This window comes from Carassius carassius, chromosome 45 (assembly GCF_963082965.1).
Source record: "Carassius carassius chromosome 45, fCarCar2.1, whole genome shotgun sequence".
NCBI classification, from domain to species: Eukaryota; Metazoa; Chordata; class Actinopteri; order Cypriniformes; family Cyprinidae; genus Carassius; species Carassius carassius.
The window spans coordinates 17,036,678-17,051,626 of NC_081799.1; the positions used below are offsets into that span (position 1 = coordinate 17,036,678).

General features: G+C 35.6%; 1 protein-coding gene across 1 annotated transcript in view; it reads left to right on the forward strand.

Moving 5' to 3' along the window:
• The window catches only part of LOC132127042 (endothelial cell-selective adhesion molecule-like), a 33,579-nt gene that overhangs the window by 912 nt on the left and 17,718 nt on the right, over positions 1 to 14,949 (forward strand). The gene's annotated exons all lie outside the window — the stretch shown is intronic.

Below are 14,949 nucleotides of genomic sequence, written 5' to 3' on the forward strand. Positions count from 1 at the left end.
GAAGAATATATAAAATACACATATATAATACCTTAATAACACATGTCTAATACTTCTACATGATGTCCCTTAAGTCATATGCCCTTATGAAACACTGTTATCTAAACACTTCATGAGTAGACTAGTTTCACTTGGGTGTGGTCATATGCTCATGGAGTCATTTGACATGCTGCTTTCCAAAGCAATAAGGTCATTTCCCTTTAATTATTCTGTATGTAAAGTACAAACAATTGATATTGTTTGGAAATAAAGTGACGTAGCAATACTTTAGCAGTTGTAAGTAACAGATATGAGGGTTCTGCGATTAATGATCTTTGTTTTCTTATGCATGCATGCAAATGCGACACATTTTGCAGGTGCGTCCTCTTCTCTGCAGTGCCTAGAAAAGAGGGAACTAAAAAGAATATAAAATGGATTAACAGCGGCTATTTCCTTGAGTAAATACATTTTTTTACATTTTTTTTATTGAGAGAACTTGATCAGTTAAAAAGTTTGAACCTAATGTGAAATCTTGAGCTGCAGGTCAGACATTTGAAGTGCAAACCAAGGATTTACTAAACCCATTGGAATGAAATAGCGCAAAAAAAAATACCATTGCAGGGTTTCTGTGTTAAGCCCAGGTGGCAGGGATAAAATAAATTCAGAAGAACATCATAAGTTCCTGTAATCCTGCATTGCTCTGGTAGCTTGTACAAGTCAAAGCATGGCTTTGGGTAAAAGCCCTTGTTAGCCGTTTGGTGACACTGATAAAAACAAAGCAATTTCATGCCCGGTTTTGTTTGTCCTGTTTTTATATTTAGAAGAACTTTGCAACAACTTTAGCAAGTAGTCAACACAAATCCAGTAATGTCTTGTGAAGTGAAAAGCTATGTGTTTGTAAAAAACAAATCCATAATTAAGGCATTGTAACTAGGGTTGGTCTGAATACCATTTTTCGAGCTTCGAAGCTTCGGTAGTAATCAACACTGAATATTCGAAGCTTCGAAAGGAGGGGGTTGAACATATTCTTCTCTCTAATAAAGGCAGGAATCTCTGTGTATCTGTCTGTCTGTTTGCATCTATATTATGTCGAGAACCATCCATCCAATGACTTCACCTGTGGCGGGTGTGTTGCAGCGGACCCAAGGGAGTGCAGTGTCGCATTTTGGTGCAATATGGACATGCGAAACATACAGAATTAATAATCTTGTAATAAACTAGAGAAGGGCGAGCCAGAAGTGGTGCACCTCATGCAGACAGTGTTTATATGCTCCGAGAACGGACACTGCACTAGTGATACAAAGCACACAGGTCTGTTAAGAACAAAATCAAAATTATTATTATTAGCCTGGGCTACTGTATGTTTTTTTTCATGGCTGCCGAATTTGCAAGTATTTTCCAAGAAAGTTAAGTGCACATTTTTATCATGTAAAATTACTGATTGACATGTGGCGGATAAAAGCAGCTTGTTTTTTTTTACACCAACAATATATTACTACTTACAGAAATTACAGGTGATTTTTCAAACTTGATGTGCTGTTGTGGTAGACCAATTTCAAATTGCACATATGGGACACTGCCTTTGTTTTGTCCTCACTCAATTTAAAGTGCTCCCATCTTCTTTTCCAGATGGACTGAATCATGACGTTCACTCAAAAAAAAAAAAAAAAAAAAAAAAAAAAAAGATTATTCAAACCTCAAAATTACAAATCGAATGCCAAACCACGAACAAATATTTGAATAATCAAATATTTTGATACACCCCTAATTGTAACTTAAAACCATGCTTTTGGCTAAAATATGCATCCTCTGTCACTAATGTTTCTTTCTTCATTCAGAAAGCGATCTCCTCTGAATCAGGAGAGAATCTGCACTGATAAAACTGTTTACAAGTTAAAACAGTCTTTTTCATTAGAGAAAGAGTGATTATGGACTCTAATTTTAGCCAATAGTGATGGTTTAAAGGTAAAATGCCTTAATGAAAGCACTTTTGTGTGAACTGAGACAAAATGAATTTGGGAACTTTCATGTGATGAACTGCACCTTTGTGAACCTGAGAGGATTTTATAAATCCACTAAAACTCACCTTGAGAAATAAATGCAAATATCTGGAAATATATATATATATATATATAAAATTTTGATTTGATATTTTATCTAATCCAATTACATTCAGACCAGACCAAAGGTACATTTAAAGTGTGACTTACTGAAACTGTCCGAATACTTTTTGGGGTCATTGCAGCTAGAACTGGCATTTTTCCATTAATGCCATGTTGGTTAGGGTTTGAGATGTGGGGTGTGTTGAGTATCAGGATGTCCCATGTACAGAAATGAGTGGTCTCCCTCTCCCAGTGCTGTGTCCCTAGAGGAACATGCTCAGTTCGGTCTGGGGTCATGGGAAAACTAGTGGGCGACTTTCCCAACTCTCTTCTTGGCCTATTGCATTCTTGCAAATACACACAGTGACACACACATATGTATAATGGCATCATAATCCATGTGACATATCCTCTTGGAGAGGATTTTTCATTACATGGCTTGTACAACCAATTGTCTTTTGATGTGCCTTTGTTTCTTTGTGTTGACATTTTCTTTCGAGTGATTTATTTTTTTAATTTTTTTATTTTTTTTGGAAAAGATTGTGATTCATTCAAGTCCTATAGCAGCTTAGATCACCAGTGTTTTTGGATCCATTCATCATTAAATTTAACTTGGTATGGTGTAGTGGCAGGTTGTTGTGCCGATGTGTCAGTTTAGCCTATACTGAGCTCATGCTGGGTGACGTTGTGTTGATGCTTTTACGCTGCTCTCTAGCTGGTCTTACAGGAATCTGTGTAACAATTCTTGACTAGAGATACTGAGGTCAGACGCAGAGACTCCTTCCTGTCAACTCTTGAAGGCACGCACAGATTCTCACTCATACTAATATCTCAGTGGAAGAAACAGAAGGGCAGAGTTTAGCATGACATATTTCAGAGGGGACACCTATGTCTTTTTCACAACCTATACAGTCCAGTTTAACCAAGACATGCATATTTAAATTAAGGCAAATTACAATTTTTGGTGCATCTTTGCACCATTTCCTTATTTGCATAATTCCTTTAGTGAATGCTGAAGCAACGCAGACAGCTCGTGCAAATGAATGTCAGCGGGTGCAATTCATTTTTAGTGAATTTTTATTGTGTTTTGTAAAGGGGCTTACATATCGTTATATGAAACCAATTAATTCAAAATCATATTTTTTTTTATTTTATCCATTACCATAATAATATTGATTATCCTTATCTTGCAATCCAACAAGAAAAGTAAGAAATTTTCATTATTATTATTTTTCTTTTTTTGATAGCAGAGCATCAAAACTATTGACATGAAACTAAATGAATCCTGCAAATCCAGTTAATGCAACTCAGGAGAAGAGTAATCTTGAAGAGCTAGCTGAGCTTTTGTAGAGGAAGTGACAGAGTAATTACCACTGCTAAAATCCAGTGTAATCTCATGTGGCTGGTCAGGAATCATACAGTGCTGAAATGCAGTGACAGCAATTTACTGTCTGACTGTCTCTCTTGTCATATTGTCTTATTATACCTGGAGTTCTCCCTTTACACTGTAAGAAATATTTTTAAACATTATCTTCATATGGTAGAATCTTAATTTTTATTCTAGTGAAAAATATTAGTTAACATTGCTGAATTATTATACAACATAATACTAACTAATGTACATCAGGAAACAGTAATTTTTTAAGATTTTTAAGAAACAGATACTTAGAACCTAGTGTACTGCTACCTTGCTATTAGGCAGCTGCCTATTGGCCTACTGAGAGGTTCTTGTTAAGCCTCAATTGCTGATCAAGAGTTTCTTTGGGTAAAATGGGTGACCTTGGGGTCACAGTGTGTTGTATAGCTCTCCTGCCAAGAACACTTCTTTCTTCAGATAAATAGCCTGACACAGATATGAGCAAGAAAAACAATTGTTATGGAGAGAGATTGCAAAAAGAGTGAGAATCAGAAGTGAGCTGTCACTGAGTTTATGTGCAGCTGTCATCCTCATCAGCCATTAGAGGACAGAAAGCTTTACTTTACAGCTCATCAGCACTAGCCTACTTCAGCTCCTGTGGCCGGGTACAGCTTCAAAACCTCATTACTGTAAGAAAAAAAAAACACCTTGCACACAGTCATTTATAACCTTTGAGAACAGTCATCTTCACATATAATTACATACTCATACTTCAGACAGGGTCCTGAACCTGTGTTTACATTCTGGTGACTATAACAATAATTTTGGTGGTACTCTCATTATAAGCTGTAATTATAGACTTTCAGAGGGAGTATTAGGATCATTGGCGCACACCATTGTTTTGGCGAGCTTAGACTTCATTACGATAATGACAGCTCAGAGGTAAAGACCCTCTGTCTCGCTGGTTTTATCCTCCCATCGGGCTTTCAAAGACAAGATGCACACAGTCAGAGCTGTTCTCAACATCAACTAAAATGAGTTTGAGCATTGATTTAATTTGCATGTTGTTGTTTTAATTCTCCATTCCATTTGCTCTCACTTCAAGACTTTGTGATTTACTGGAAATATATTGTATACTGTAATTCAATCAAGGGTGCCATGAGGATGGGTTGATCCTGAATAACACATTTAGTTTAGTCCAGTGTGACTTCCACGAATCCACTGACCAATTGGCCATTGCCCCACACAAGCAGTAATGCTCTAAATAGGAGGGGATTGATTCAGGGGCCAAGCCTCAGGCAGTGACCTCTTGTTTCATGTTCTTTCATTAGCAGTGGTAAGAATTAAATGCTCTAAAATGAGCTTACTATATTTAGATTTAAACCCTATTGTTTAGCAGCTATGCGTCTTGTGCCAAGTCTGAACAAACACAAAGGGAAATGAGGAAATATAGCTTTGTTGATAGGCAACAAAAATGATACTCACTTCATGACTTTCAGTAACACTAACCTGCATTTGTTTCACTGGAAAATCTTCTTTAAAGAGAACAACGGTAAAATTTAAATTTGTATACTGGTATTGTGATTAAACTTCAGGTTGTTGCCGCTTGGCTCTCTGTGACCTTCATTGACGCTTGGCAAGTGTGTTTTTTTTCCTCATTAGTGACTGATCATTACTGTCATTGATTTCTCACTTAAATCCTTTAGTCATTAAGGTGGATCCTCTTTGGCTCGCCACAGAGTTATTTTTGGCTCTCATTTGTAGGACTTGTAGTGTTTGAGTTCGAAAGTGTTAGTATTCGGTTTATTATGTGCCTGCTACTAGTGCTGTACAAAAATCATGTTTGACTGTCTCTAGTGGAGTAATTGCTCATTTTTAATTAATAAATAAAAATTTTTTGATTTAATAAGTTATTTTTTTGTTATTATATAAAATAATTTCCCCAGAAGAAAATGTATTATAGAAGTTTGTGTGTTTGTGTGTGTGTGTGCATACAATGTATTTATTAAATGTATGTATTTATATTCATATAATTTATATTTTATATATATAATATAAATATATAAAAAAATAAACATAAGATATTTTTCTTAAATATATACATATTAAATATATACATGCATATACATATACAGTGTTTTTGTGTGTATATACAGTATATACATACATATAAAGTACACATTTCTTGCCACTGTGTCTTTGCTTTGTAAGCAAAGCGACATGTTGTCTAGCAAATTAACAGGTGATGTTTCTTTAGCACTCATTTTTGAGCCACAGAGTATAATTTGAAGCACAAAACACTCATCTGTGATTCCGAAAACGCACTTATTACAACCACAAGTTGTTACTGAAAGTTCTGAAGACCATTTAAATAGCTGTAATTTGTTATTGCATTTGTATTGGATTTATGCACATTTTATTTCTTGTGGAGCCCTACTGTGTGCTTTCCATGCAAGACATAATACAGATATTTGAATTTGTCCCCTGCTTTTATTTCTTCCAATCTAAGCATATAGACTATTTCTATGATAATTTATGATAATTTTATCCTCCTAAGACAGCCCAGGGGTGATGCTGCATCTCTGCGGTATATGTCGAGCTAATATCTCACAAGCTGCTGCTCCCATCAGCTACATCAAGCATGCAGTTTGGAAGCGGGGTGATGCGGTATGCATTACGACATGCAGGGACACACATATTGTGTGTGTGTGTGTGTGCGTGTTTCAGATTCAAATTCTTGCATCTATTCCAAGTCCCCGCGTCTTTCAGTTAAGCCCAGGTTTTCAATTGTTACAACCCCGGCTTTGCATCAAATAAATCTTTTTATTTCCTTTGTATGTTGTAACGTGGTCCTCTGAACTCAACCACAGATCATTATCAAATAGTTCTACCAACGCAATCTCTGGAGTAACATTTATTTTTCTACTTTATCTTTTCCTAAATCGATTTTATTCCTAATTTATACAGGTAGCACTCCATGCATCCCTCCATTCCCAGTTTGCTCTTGACATATGTGGAAACACTTATGAAAATAAAAGCCATGGTCCCCCAACAGAGTGTCGCCTAAAACACATTAAAGTGAATGAAAGAGATGTCCTGTTCTTACCCTGTGCCAAATCCATTACTGCTAGTCACTGTCATTAGCCATTCATTCCCGCTCACCACTCAGAAATAATCAGTACAGGAGGTGCACCAGTGTTTTCATCTTCTCTCCATCAGTGTAAAAATAGCCGGAGCTGTCAGGAGCAGGTCTGCTTTTTCCCTCCACTATCGATAATTCAGACTCCTAATTACTGTGTGATACATAATTGAGCACTTGATGAAAACCTATGGATGTTCATTTAAACTGTTTCACCTTTAACCTGCTGCCTCTCATGATGGCAGCCTTGGAGAGATTCCGGATATACTATTGAGACTGGGAATGATTGAGAATTGAGGATTTTATGTGAGATTTATGGAATTCATCAAGAGATAAAAACAACAAATTACTTATCTTCTCACAAATTAAACTACGAAGTATGAATATCACTGAATAAATTAATATGTCTTTACAGTCTTTATGCCGTAATATTATGAGACTTTCCAAAGATAAAATGTATCTTCTAAAATTTGATTAGATCATGCAGTAATTTTTTTGTGTAGTTCTGGAATAATGTATCAACTTCCTGGACTGAAGCTATCTATTTTAAGTTAGGCAATTGTCCGATGGTAATTACAGAATGCATTATGAATTTTAATTATGTTAATTATAGGTAAGAGTTTTCGTATAGAATGAAAACTAAATGCTGACAGTCTTTTGGGCACCAATATGGACGGAAAACTTTCTAGGATAAACGGTAATACACTGAGCGGAGGCTGTGAGGAAACACCAGCAGTGTCTGGATCAGAGAGTATTGAAGTGAGGTGTCCATTAAAAAGGCAGAAAGATACTGAGCTCCAGATTTGACTGTTTAATCGAGACTGCGAGGATTAGAGTTGGATTATTTAGGCATTGCAAAGAATCAGCAAATTAGCTAGTTGGTTTAATCCCAGAATAGCACACGCACAGATACTTTTTGAGTGTGTGTGGAGGGTAAACCCAATATAATATTAAAGTTGTAATGGCTCATTTGACATGTAAAATGAACCATTAATTTGATTTGAATCTTCTGTTTTCACAGCAGTGCCAAATATCAAAAGACATTTCTTTCATTATTGAAGTATTATAGAATTAAATTACAGATATATAGTTTATTCATTACAGAAGTGTTTTCACATTTTTCGACTGAATTGGCTTTCTTGAACCTGAGATCAGCATGAATACAGGGCAGAGGCTTTAGATGTACCGTCTTTGCCATCAAAGCCACAGTAGCAGTGCAGTTACAAATCACCTTACTGAATATTACATCTTTGAAGTAATATTCTTAGGTTGATAACTTCTAAGTGACATTGAAATCATTCTCAGAAGCTTTATAAAGACATGAAAGATTTAAAATGCACAGTTGCAAAGGATTACTGCGCAGCCTGAGGATTGTGTGTGCAGTAGTAGTTTGGATCTCACACATTTCTGCGTAACTGGAAATTTATCCCATCTTTGGAAATGCTGTGCATGGGATTCAGGGATAGGCGAATAAATGCCTTCAGATTGTTCAACATTCAGCTGTCGCAAATTAAATCGGAGGTTCATTTTCACACGTTTCTTTTGAAGTGTCAATGTTTTGGTCTTGAATGATATTTGAGGCTCTATGAGCGATGCAGCTGTCAAACCTGCACGCAGGTGATAAGTTGGTTGCCAGTGAAGGAAGCCTGTCCCAGTGTTCAGTGAGTTTTCTATTTCTGGTGGGAGAATTAAGGTAAATCTCATGCCTTTTAATTCTCATGACTGACTGAGCAGAGAACATCTGCAGAAAAGTCTTAAAGTGCAACATATGAAGTATTATTTATTAATACAGCGAAGCTGGAAGTGGAATTTGCGTACTGAAGTTATTGGGGCACTGCAGCTAAGTACGCATACTTGTCCTGGGTTGTCTGATCAAATTGGTGCATGCAGTCACAGAGGAGAGAGAGCAAAAAGACATTCAGTGCAGTTTGTAGTACAGAAAGCAGCACTCTGTTGTTTAACAAGAGCCAGACCTCCTTAAGATCATAGCCTTTTGGAGCTTTTTATATGCCTTTCAAAACTAAAATTAATAAAAAAAAAAAAAAAGGAATAAGTATTTACCTGTAGAGGCTAATAAAACATTTACAGAAAATAGCTTACTTCCATGTTGAAAAATAAAGTGGATACACTTTTACCTTAGCTGTTTAAAATTCTGCGGCAAGTAATTGATCTTATTTGTTCTTTCAGTCATTAATAAAAAGAAGAGATGAAGAGCTAGACTGCTGTCCTCTTGGAACATCTCCCTAGAGACACACACAAAAAAAATGCACCATAGTACTTTCATAATTACTTGGCTGCTGATTAACTATGCACTATTTGATTGGTCAAAGTGTTTGACATGTGGACCCTTTAGCCTGGAAGTATTGTGCTTTCTTCAGGCTTAGACTTATAATACTAATGGGAAGAGGGTTCAAGCGACCGATGGCTGATTGACTAATTACATTTTTAAAAGAGAGTTTGAAACTCCTAAATCTGTTAGCATCCCATTGCATAACAATACAAACAAGTGCTTCTATGCTGTATAACAGCCATATTAGTCTCTGCATAGTTACATTTTGTGGTTTCAATGCAGTGGTTTGTGCTTATTTCTCACATGCCTTGATTTATGAGTTAAACACTAGTCTCTACTCTTCCTTCCATAAAAAGTAATTACATGAAGTACTAATTTGCATTTGCATTCAATATGCATCACTGCAGACCCATTAGTAGCAAGTTTGTTTACCAAAAGAGAATCTGTTATATCATAATGCTTAAATCTCTGCATAAATGTCTCGTATTTAATTAAAAAGCCATAGGCGATCAATTTAATAATGGATGGCCTCTATGGTTCTTCATAGTAAAACTGTTTACTGTGTATTTAATTAAAATTTTGTGGTTGAACAAATAACTCTATATAACTGTCTAGCAATGTAATAGATGTTTTTGTTTGAAATTAAATGCCCTATATAGTGTCTGTGGTAAATCTGTTATTGGTTCTCACTCTTTATGACCACCATTGAGTTTATATAAATAATTTTCTGTGTACAACTGACTGGTGACCCAAAGATTGTTTTGTATTTGCATAGTATGTGGGTATTTCCAGTTGCTAATGCGTTTTGGAAAATTTGGAAAGTTTAGTCTACCATATTATGGCTCAAATATCTTTTTTAATAGTTTGTATGAATTACTTTGAAGCCCTTTATTCTGTGTTGAAAGACTTATCTAGTAGTTGTATGGAAAGTGGTTCACTTTCATGTTCTGTGCAAAAGAACATTATCTTAGTATCATGTTTTCTTTTGAAATGCAGAGAGGAAGAATGGGAAAGTAGAAGAAGGGTGGGAGAAAAAAGGGAGAGGTGGGCAGAGGGAGCAATGAATTAAGGAAGCGATAGCATTTAGACCTTTGCTTTTTCTGACTGTCCACTTCCTCTCTGACCGCCTGGCACTCCCTGATAAGCTCCAGCATTTCTTCAGCAGGCAATTCCACTGTTCCCAGATCACCGCGATAACACCAACAGATGAATAAATACATTTGCTGTCCTGTGAGTAATACAGAAATCCCTGCAGTGACTAAACCTGAGATACTTCTTCAACATTCAGTGATTGAGAAAACACTGTCAGTCTGAACGATTGTAGTTTTGAAAGTTGACTTTCATGGCTGTGGTTTTTAACTTTTATGTTGGTTTTATTTGAAATTAGATTTTCAGTAAGTCGTTCTGCAGTTGAACCGATTTTTCATACCTACTTTAGAGAATAAGATTTCCATCATGATGGAAGAAGTCGCAGCAGATTATCATGGCCACTGTTTTGAAGGTCTGCAATCTAATCTCCGAAGTTAAAGGGTAATGTGACTCTGTTACCCAGGCCTCCACACATCCTTCTTGAAAACGGACCCCTGTTGGAAAGCGAGGCTTGTAAAGGAGTGCTTTGTTGGGATTTGGTAGCGAATGCTATTGTTTATTGTCCCTCGGGATTCACTGCAACAGAGCGTTGTATTGCAGACATGCATCGAATGTGTTTTGTTAGAAGAGAGATGGCAAAAACTGTATTTTTGGCAGGCTAATGCTCTTCAATTCCACCCTGACAGATCATCCGTTCATCAAAGTAACAACAGTGAAGCTTTCGCTCTTCAAAATGGCATAAAGATCAACTCTGATCCTCTTAACCCAACTAGCCTACCTGCTTTGGACGCTAATTATTGCTAATTCTGTTTTGTTTCAGATTGTTAAATTGTTTTAGTCATTTATTTGATCATTGTCTTTGTGGTGGCAATCTCAGATATTTGTGAAGGTTTTGCCAAAAAGGTGTCTCGTTGCACTGAAGACTTGAAATGAATGAGTGAGTGTGTGGGGCAACTTTGAGCTGTGAGAAGATTAAAGGGAAGAGACTAGGCTTAGACACTGCCTGAGAAGATGAGCCCAATCTCAGAAAGTGCAACAGGGGATGTTGTGGTGGGGAAGGAAGTGGTAGGACGTCCATAGACTTATCTCAGCTCCAGTTAATCATCTTAAACAACACCTTTTGAAGGTACTTGCAATTTCTATGTTGCATCAGATGCATTGAGCATGAAAGGGTTAAGTCACCCAAAAATGACATTTCTGTCATTAATTACTCACCCTCATGTCGTTCCAAATCCGATAGACCTAAGTTCATCTACAGAACACAAATTAAGATTTTTTTTATGAAATCTGGGATCTTTCTTGCCCTCCATAGACAGCAAGGGTCCTACCACAATCAAGGCATAGAAACATAGTAAGGAACCCTAATTTTACAAAGCTACAAGAAAACTTTTTGTTCGCGAAGAAAACTTTATTCATTGATTGTCAACAATGCATCGATAATGGCAGAGTACTGTTCCATAATAGAAGAAATCGTTGAATAAATTTGTTATCTTTGTTTTCTTTGTTCACTAAATGTATTCTCTTAGCTTCGTAAAATTAAGGTTGAACCACTGATGTCACTTAGGCCATTTTATCAATGTACTTACTATGTTTCTGTGCCATGATCACGCTATGACCCTTGCTGTCTATAGAGGGGCAGAGAGATCTCAGATTTCATCAAAAATATCTTAATTTGTGTTCGGAAGATGAACAAAGGTCTTGCAGGTTTGGAACGACATGAGAGTGAGTAATTAATGACAGAATTTTTCTTTTTGGGTGAACTGTCCCTTTAAGCTCAATTAAATGGTACATTTGCATTTGTAATGACTTTCAGCCATTTAAAATGTATTATTGTTATTACAAAAATTTCCATAATTTCCCAAAAATGGCAGTGTCTAACAGAAAAGATAAATGTAATTTAACAAATTGGTAGTGCATAAGATGTGCACATATTTCTGAAATTGAAATAAACATTTTCATTTACTCAAAATGTATTTCAAATATTTTGTTTTCAGTTTGATTTTTCAATTTGATAAGATTCTCAAACTGACACTTCTGTTTATCAGTTAAGCAACCTTATTTTTTGTTGAATATAATAATGTCAAAATATCCAAACATCATCTGATTATTTGTCTCAGCTGTCCATCACTGTATATTATATCAGCTGTTAAAAACATGGCCTTCTCATTCATACAGGATCTCATACACATCACATAAACTATTTCATACAAGTGTGTGAAATGTGAATAAGAGGATTTTATTAAGTCACTTATGTTTGACAGCTGTGAACTGATTTATCTTTGCCCTTTGTATTTGAGAGGCCTTTGTTGATCTGTGGGTATTATCGCTCTTTGTTTAGAGGATTCAGCCATAATGTGGGCAGCAGAGGAATGGTTGTATTCCCACACATTTGCTATTCTTGTAGATAAATAACAAGCTGGTGGCTGAAGCAAATGTCACTGATGACAGAAGAAGCTCTGATGCCATCTTTATGTACATCTTTTATTGTATGTGTGGAGGGAAGTGGGGGGGGGGGGGGGGGGGGGGTTGTGAGAGAGATTTTAGGCAGGATTTCAAGATCAGACAGATCATTAACCCTGAGCAGTCAGCAGTAAGCCTTGTGGCTTATCTTGCCATCTTCTTAATTCACACATTGAGTAATTAGTTTATTTGTCACACCTCTCAGAAGCTTCACCCATCAGAGAAGCTTTAGATTCTCTCATCTATGTCATTATGAGAAACCACCATAGTAGAAGAAAGATAATCATTTTATATGCTGATGAGCATTGTCTGAACCTTTTGCATTTTATTTTCCATTTATTTGAACTATTTTGGCATTAACAGGAAAATATTTTCAAATACTTAACATGCACGTTTTCAGGAACATGTGCATTCCTTTCAGGGTATCCTTTCAAATCTACTTCTGTCTCCCTGTGGAGGAAACCTATTATTAGGTTTAATATTTACTCTGGAAATTGAACCAAACACTCATAAATTCTGAAATAAGGGTCAAATCCAATAGCTAAGGCAAGTCAGAGCTTATTGTCGGTCCACTGGACAAACACGCAATCTCTTGCAGTTAGCCCAAATGAGAATTGCAAAAAGACTAGCTGTTTGGCGGAGTGAAGGAGATGACATGCTAAGGTGCAACCGTGAGGCTTGTCCTGCTGCATTTCTGTGCCTTCAGAAGTGTGTACTACACAGGTTCACTCTCTCTTAGCACTCATTCTCAACAGGAGGCAGATAAATGCTTAGATGGTCCTGGTGGACCGCTGTGTCTGTCCATTTCTCATTTTGAACTCATGGCTGCTCAAGGTCAGACTGTGCACTCAAGTGCAAATAACTTTTCAATGGAAGCCTTATACCAGACAGCCCATGACGAAAATCACACTGGGATGCAACCAGCCAGCTTTCTGATGAGTTTGTCTGAAGAGTCAAAGTGGATTTATGGAGGATTTTTTATTAATATTTTTTTAAATCTTTTTATTATTATTATTAAAATATGTATTTATTTTAAAAGTTTTATTTATTATCTTTTTAATTTATATAATTTTTTCATATAATTTGTCTTAATTTTGTTTTATTATTTTCAAATGCTTATTTATTTTTTTATCGGTTTTTTTATCTTTAAAAAAATTTATATATTTCTACATATATATATTTTTTTTGCATTTTGTATTTTTATTATTTTATATAAGTGGTATTTTATATTAAAAAAAACTAAAGAGAGTCCTTGGAGTTATTTAAAGATCTGGATTTGTTACATTAGCGCTGGAGAACACAGATTTCAGTCAATGTCAGGAATTATTTTTTAAAACACTTTGAAGTCAGGGCTGGATTTGGTTTTTGCTTTGAATTTGCTTTTATGAGATCAACGCTGGCTGAGTGTCATACTCAAAACCTTCTGGGTAACTCCTGATGATTAAAAACCCCTGATTGAGAGACATATTTATCTTAGTAACAGCTCCCCTGGAGCCTATGGCCTGGATCAAATTTCTCTAGCAACACAAGTAAAAGGATTATGACACCGGTAACGTCCCTGTGTCATAATGCAATCACCTGAACTGATATAAACACCACAAATATGATCCTAGATCAGCAGGTCTCTAATGAGATTTGTTATGCATTGTGATTATCAAGCCCATAGCGGTGGTTAAGCTCTATCTGGGTCATGGGTGTCTAGATCATGATTAACCCAGGAGCAGCTTGATGGCATATATTACATTCAGAGTCAGACCACCTGTCAGTGACATGAAATGAAGGTGACGTCACTGCTGTTACTCCTCTATGGCATCAGCTATGAACTAAACCTGCTTTTATGACTTCAGGTACATTAATGAGGCAAAAACTCATATAGAAGACATGTGAAATTAGTCTTCCTGCTGTTTTAAATTGAGCCGCTCCTTTTAGTTGTTACATTTAAATGAACATTCTAAATAATTACAGTTTGTATAAATTAAATGTGAATGACTGTTTTTATATATTATATTATATTATATTATATTATATTATATTATATTATATTATATTATATTATATTATATTATATTATATTATATTATATTATATTATATTATATTATATTTTTATTGTATCTATGTTTTTTTATTATTATTATTGCATGTTTTGGCATACTTTCTGTTTGTTTGTTTTTTGCAGTTTTCCCTATTTTTATATTTAGATTACCTTGGCCATCATATAACATCATTTATCAGTTATCAAGCATAACATGAAAATTATTATTGACTTATTGTTAATAATTATGGATAATTGGATGTCATTAATTACAGTTTGATAATATATATGAAATTACAAGAGATAGTTGTAATATATAGAAATAGTTGTTATATATACACACTCAACTAAAGGATTATTAGGAACACCTGTTCAATTTGTCATTAATGCAATTATCTAATTAACCAGTCACATGGCAGTTGCTTCAATGCATTTAGGTGTGTGGTCCTGGTCAAGACAATCTCCTGAACTCCAAACTGAATGTCAGAATGGGAAAGAA